The sequence below is a fragment of the Ischnura elegans genome (assembly GCF_921293095.1).
Source record: "Ischnura elegans chromosome 13 unlocalized genomic scaffold, ioIscEleg1.1 SUPER_13_unloc_4, whole genome shotgun sequence".
Taxonomy (NCBI): Eukaryota; Metazoa; Arthropoda; class Insecta; order Odonata; family Coenagrionidae; genus Ischnura; species Ischnura elegans.
Window position 1 is genome coordinate 504856 of NW_025791660.1, and position 7041 is coordinate 511896.

Here is a 7041-nt window from a genome sequence, read left to right on the forward strand (position 1 = left end):
CCAATTGTAGTTCTAGGCCACGTAGAGTCCCAGCCAACTAAAAGCAGCTGGCCAGTCGCTCACATGCTTTAAGCAGTGAGTGTCGACGGAGCATTTAAACTACGCTTGGTACAAAATGTACGAATTTTGCCGTCCAAAAGGCAAATTTTCCGTAAAAATATCATAAAAGTCCAATCTTCCCATCGACGACGCATTTATTTGCGCACATCGCATCTATATAGTATTTATCGCATTTGCGATTTTCTCGCATTTCTCTTCATGATACATTTATTGGAAGCTTTTTCACTGAGATTTAGCCTTGGCAGTCAAATGTGAACTCAAAACTCTGATCTGTTGGTTTTCTAAGGGCCGGTTGCAGGAACGATACATATGTATTCAATAAAGTTATGGGACTCATAAGCCATAGCAACCAAACAATTTGCGTTGCAGGAACGTTCAATAACTTTATGAGTCCCATAAACCGTTTCATAACTTATCGGGCCGAATGAGCGGGGTTAAATAGTTATGAGTTCCATAACTCTTGAAAATGGCGGACGACTAATCAGATGGTTGGATGATTTCTGAGGTAAGAGTAGAATTTAGCAAGAGAAACTGATTTTTACCATGCTCATAAAACCTCTAACTATCATTATATTGCAGTGTTTTTGCTTTTGAATGAGTTTTGTCATAATAGAAGGCGTGTGGCGTACAGTTTGAAATAAATACTGTGAGAACTTCTTGTAACTTGCAATATTACACTTGAATCTGCCGCGCTATGAAAAAAACATAATCGACGTGTCCAAGAACGTATCAACGAGCATCGCCTGTTATTTGTCGTCTTTGTCGTCCGTGAAGGGATGTAATTTCCATTAATTTGAGAAACAGGGGTAATCTGTGTCCTGAATTGTAAATTCATCCTGTGGAATTGAGTTATTTTTTTATTGTACTTCGTCAGTTATCAGGTATGGGCAAGGCAAGGTTGCAGTATTTAGCTAGCATTCCATCATTTTTATATTTTAAAGATTATGATGTCACTCATCTTCTATTTGTATTGATATTACATATCCTTGAGATAGTCGCAGTGTTTTATGTTCACTTTATCGACTGTAAGTTTTACTATGAAGGAGGGCAAATAGTAAAATTCAGTCAGAGTGTAAACTTTGTGGTATGAAAGTTGTCGTTTATTTTACGAACATTGAACATAAATTATTCGGGTCATCTCGAGTAAACTTGAAAAAGTGTATTTTAGAATGTTCCTGGAGCAGAATTTTGTGATAGCTGTGTGTAATTGCGGGATTACTTAACTTTGATAGAAGCATTGAGGACAACACTGAAAACTTCCTTTATTATTTAAATTTGGGTTGTCTCAAATTCTTTTTTGACCGATAAAGTTTACAATAGCAGAGTATGGAATTAATAATAAAATAATGAAAGAGTGATTAACCTGTAAAACACGTTACAATTGGCATGAAATGTGACAATATTTAGTCCTAACAGTAATTGCCTCAGCTACACAATAATAAAGTATTTTGTTTGGGCAGTGGCAAGTGCTAAGATCCAAGCAATCATATACTTATCTGAAGTATCTTCAATAGTAATAAATTCATAAGTGTTTGACGGAGCAGCTACAATAATTCTGTTGTTAGAGAACCTGTGAGGACAGAGTGCTGAAGGTGTATATGGTGATTTTCAGCTAATCGGAATTCATTTGATTTCTATAGCTCCTGTGCTTAATAAAAAAATGATCATTACATAATTAGAAAGTAACCTTGTTTCATACTATCCATTGATGAAATTATCACAAATGTTGGAGGTCCTTAAATCAGCATTTCACTTTCAATTTAGCGTAATATACCAATGCCATGGATGCATGGAACTTATTCTCTTCAGAATAAAATAGCAATTATTATTGAATAATTGATTTTCTGTGTAAGTTATAGTAATGTTGAGAGGTATTTTCTAACACCATGCCGAATTGTTGTGCATTCTGTTTTCATCTTCCTTAAAAGAAAGTCAAACATATTTAAAAAATACTCATGATGACTGGTAAAATCACATTTGGTTTGTAATGTTCCTTAGAATTTATCAGCACTTTTTCATGGTCTTCTAAAGATGATCATACAATTATATGTCTTGCATTTAGCATTTATGATTGAAGGAAAAAAAGTGTGCATAGAAGTTGGTGTACTACTATGAGGACATTAGTATTCATTCTTTTGAGTTGTAGCTACAACTGCTGCAATTTTGCTTATGCCTGTGGACTTTCTTAATATTTTTAAGAGTAAATATTGTGATAACTTTTTATAATTTCAATTTTGGAGAGAATATCAGTGATAAACCACGTTAATGCCTCTTGAAATTGCTGTGATAGTTTATGGATATGCTTCATGAATTTTCTGGTCGGAACATGTCACCTCAGTTACAGGATTTCATTTCCAAATATTTTCCCTTATAGCTTGTAATGCTGATTTTTAAAAAATTAAAATATCTCCACTGCCATAAAAACACCGTTAACTATTGTTATCCCTATATACCTATGTGCAACGGTGTAACTCAGGGAAAAATGTTTGCTTTGCAACTGCTTTGGAACCCTATTGAAACTGCTTTGGAACACCAAAATCTGCATTGGAACTGCTGTGAAACTCATTTTCACTCATTTGTACCAAAAATTAGAAATATGAAGACGTTTGTAACTCATTTGTGATCCCCTTTGGAACTCCTTTGTACAGAGTGTGTTCGTTTGGAACTACTTTTGAACGATTCGGCAGGATTTCCAGACGTCATCATTCGTATTGTAACTGCTGTGTACGGAGAAATGTCATTTGGAACTCCCTTTGAACGAGATGACAGGATTTCCCTGCGTCATCATTCGTATTGTAACTGTTGTGTACTGAGAAGATTCATGTATAACGGCTTTCCATACGTTTGTAATTCTTTGTGAACAAATCCATGCGATTTATATACGTCATCATTTGTTTTGGAACTGTCTTCTACGAGCCAACATACCATGGCCAGGTTCAGTCTGATACGTTTGGTCGAGAAAACGAAAATTCTTTAATGTATGCAATAAAAATGCATTAGTGGTTTAATAAGAAATAATCGCAAGTCAGTTAATAGAAACGGAACTCCCAAATAATCACTCGAATTAGTTTAAAAATTATTCTATTTTCCTTGTGGCTTAAATCGTATCTTTGGGTCCGATTTGAAATGCGACAAGATTATCTTCACTACGTACCGAGAATTTTGGTTGCGTATAATAAAGGTATTCAATAACAAATACATAGCGCTCGCGTTTTTTTGCGTTTCCAAGTATATTATTATCGTAAAAATTCAATGTCTATACTTTCAAAGTATAATTCGCAATTATAAATATTGCGATTTTTACGGCATATTTGCAACCTTTTCTTTCATTGCTTTCGTTCTTTGATATTACCGGAAAAGTAGTATTTTGCATAGATTAATATACATAAAACCATAGAGTAAGTATATAATATGCTTACTCTATGATAAAACATACCGATGTATTGTCTTCGCGATCCCTTGGAAATGGTTTATGTCCATATTTGGATCCGTATTTAAGGGCTGAATTTTTTCGCCATGAATCCCTCCTTCGAAAATATATTTCAATGTCGAGGTTGACAAGTTCGATTACCCGGAAAGGCCTTGTTTCGCATTTCCCATTGCATTTTCAGATATTTAACATGACGGTTTTCAAGAAAAAATATCCAGAAACGAAGGCATTTCACTCAAAAATGGACACTGAATGATCCACACCAACCACGTAAGATCGGAATTAAGCTCTCGATAAGGACTTTCTTGACCACCAAAGTGACTTACCCCTCACTCCGCAATGTGAAAACATAAAACTTGTGTTCAGCTTGTCGAGCTTGAAGGTCTTTCGTTTATGACTAATGCTTTGCAAAGCATTGGAGCTATAGTGAAATGGCGGCACTGCCGCACTTCAATTCGTAATATTCATCTTGCCTAAATATCCGAAACAGACTAAAATAAACTTCAAGAAATTTGAGTACGCCATCTTGAACTGCTACAAAGCAGGTGGCATGGTGTACAAATGAGTTCCAAATGGGTGTCCAAGTGGTACAAATCAGTTTCATAACGGATGAACGAGTGGTACAAACGAGTTCCAAATTTAAATCCAAATGAGTACCATAGCAGTTTCCAAGGGAAATCCAAGGCAGTTCAAAATATGTTACAAATGAGTTGATGACATGGTAGGACGCTATGACGTCATGAACTGCTGTGTACCGTGTTTCAATTCCACAGCAGTTCAAAAGCACATACAAATCAGTGGTACAAAGCAGAAAGATGACAGTTCCAAATGACTTACACAGCAGAAATTTTTCCCTGAGAAGAGTCCTTAAGTATAAATTTACATACATAGCCTCAAATAAGTGGGCTGTGAATATGTAAGTAGGAAAGCTATCATGGAACCATAAGTGCTGAGACGTAATGTATTATAATGAACTCAATGATCCATCATCATAGATGTAATGGGGAGCCAATGCTGTGTTTCATGCGGAAACCAATGTAACCAGATGGGGTAGCCCATATTGTGTTTCGTGGGGTAGCCAATTTGGGGTTACAAGGAGTAGCCAACATTGGGCTATTATGGACTTTCATTGGCATTCCATGACCATTGAAAGCCAGCATTGCCATCTTGGTCCAACATCGGCCTAATGTGGTAGACAACTGGGGTATTACTAGAATTTTTTAGTCATGGATACTACACATATTGGATCAGAAAAAATGAACAAGTTTCTTCAATGAGATAATTTAACACTAATGGACAAGTTTTTTTCTCATTGAATATAGACATTCGAAAAATTTTTAATATAAGCTTTTTTTAATTTAATTTAAAATGTGAATTTAAGCTGTTTTAGCACCTACATATTGTGACCTATGTTCATATAATAGTATATGGTAACATGTTTTCATGCTACCATGCATTGAATTTTATTGGAATATTCACTTCCTAAATATCTTATAATTTCATAGAATGGAGGAGAGTGAAGCATCCTCAACATCCTCTGATGAAGAAGTACTTGATATATTGAGAGTTGCACTAAGAATGAGATTCATAAGGGAGCGACAAAATCCAAATCACCTCTACAATGATGAAGAATTTTGTGAAAGATTCAGATTAAATAAAAATTTGGTTATGGACATTCTACAAAAAATTGAAAATAATTTAAAGCCACTGACTAGAAGAAGCAAGTCAATCACACCTCTCAATCATTTACTCATTACCCTAAGATTTTTTGCCACAGGAACTTTTCAAATAGTTGTAGGAGATACATTTAGAGTGCATAAATCAACAGTTTGCAGGATTATTAAGAAAGTAACACATCAATTGGCCCTCCTCCGTCCATAGTACATTTGTTTCCCTAAAAATGAAAATTTAGTTAATGTGAAAACAAAGTTTTTTAATGTTGCTGGGTTTCCTTCTGTGATTGGTTGCATCGATGGTACACACATACCAATTCAGTCTCCAGGGGGAGATAATGCAGAACTGTTCCGCAATAGAAAAGGCTATTTCTCCATCAACGTGCAGGTTTTTTGTGATGCAGACCTAAAAATCATCGATATTGTTTCCCGATGGCCTGGGTCCACCCATGATAGTACAATTTTCAATGCTTCCTTTATTCGTGCTCAATTGGAAGCTAAAGAGTTAGGTAGTGGTTATCTTTTGGGAGACAGTGCCTATCCTTGCAGGCCCTACCTAATGACACCCGTAGTTAATCCAGCCACAGCTGCAGAGCATCGATATAATTCTTCCCATATAAAAACAAGGAACATTGTTGAGAGGGCAATAGGGGTATGGAAAAGGAGGTTCCCCTGCTTATCACTTGGTCTAAGGACTACTATAAATACAACATTGTCTGTAATAGTTGCAACAGCCATTCTGAATAATTTGGCTATAATTCCTGATGATCATATTGATGATGTGGATGACTTTGGGGAGGCAGAAGATCAAGCTAATGAAGAAAACCCAAATGCTCTTGGGAATGCTATCAGAAATACAATAATTGATACCTATTTTAATTAAACTTTGGTCGGACAGCCCGAACTTACTTTCATAAATAAATTTTAACAGCCCAGTATATTGTATTTTATGTTTGCTTATATTGCTTTGAATTAATTATATCACTACTGTTTGAGTTACATACTCATTTTCAGTAAAATAAATGACTGAAAATACATGAAGTTTACTTTTGCCATATGAAGAAAAAAATTAAAATCAATGATAAAATTACATGGGTTGTGTGCCAAGATGTACACTGGGCTAATTGCCTGGCAGAAAGGACCAAGCAATGACTAAAACGATTGCTAAATTTGTGTTTAGGAGTGCAGCATCTTTGTATTGGAGCCCCAACGATTCACGCTAAAGTTATAATGCAACATATAGGTACCAAAGCGATATGAAAGCCCTCATTAGCATTCAAAATGCATTGCAATTGGTTGGCAAATAATGTTAAGGAGAAATTGGGTTGGAATAGTCACGATTTATCATGGATTAGGCTATTCTAATTTGCAATTGAAAATGACTGATAGTATTTTATTTTTGAAATCTATTCTAAAACATTGCTCCAAAAGAATGTAATGCATGCTTAATGAGGTGATCCACTCACAGCCCTATGTTCTAGCTCAAGAATAGGAAACTTTCATGAATTGACTCTGCTTGGCCCATAAACATTGAAGCAGGTAGGAAATATCCTCCACTCAAAGTGTATGTCACTAGATTAGTCCTTGGAACAATGATTCAAGTTATAACTCACATGGGCCACCCCTTAAAAGAGTTGGGCACTTGTGATATTGAATGAAATTCAGTAGGAATTCAATTGAAAAATTTGTAGATAATGATTAGTGGCTTTTCTATTAATTAAAATCAAATAATTTAGCACAAACAATTTCATTTAATACTTTTAAATATCAACCCTATATCAATGCAAAATTTGGAATAAAAATGTTACATATATCACAATGCTTAACTCTCTTCATGCTCACAGAATTCATGTAAACTTTTTGTTCTATTCAATTCCA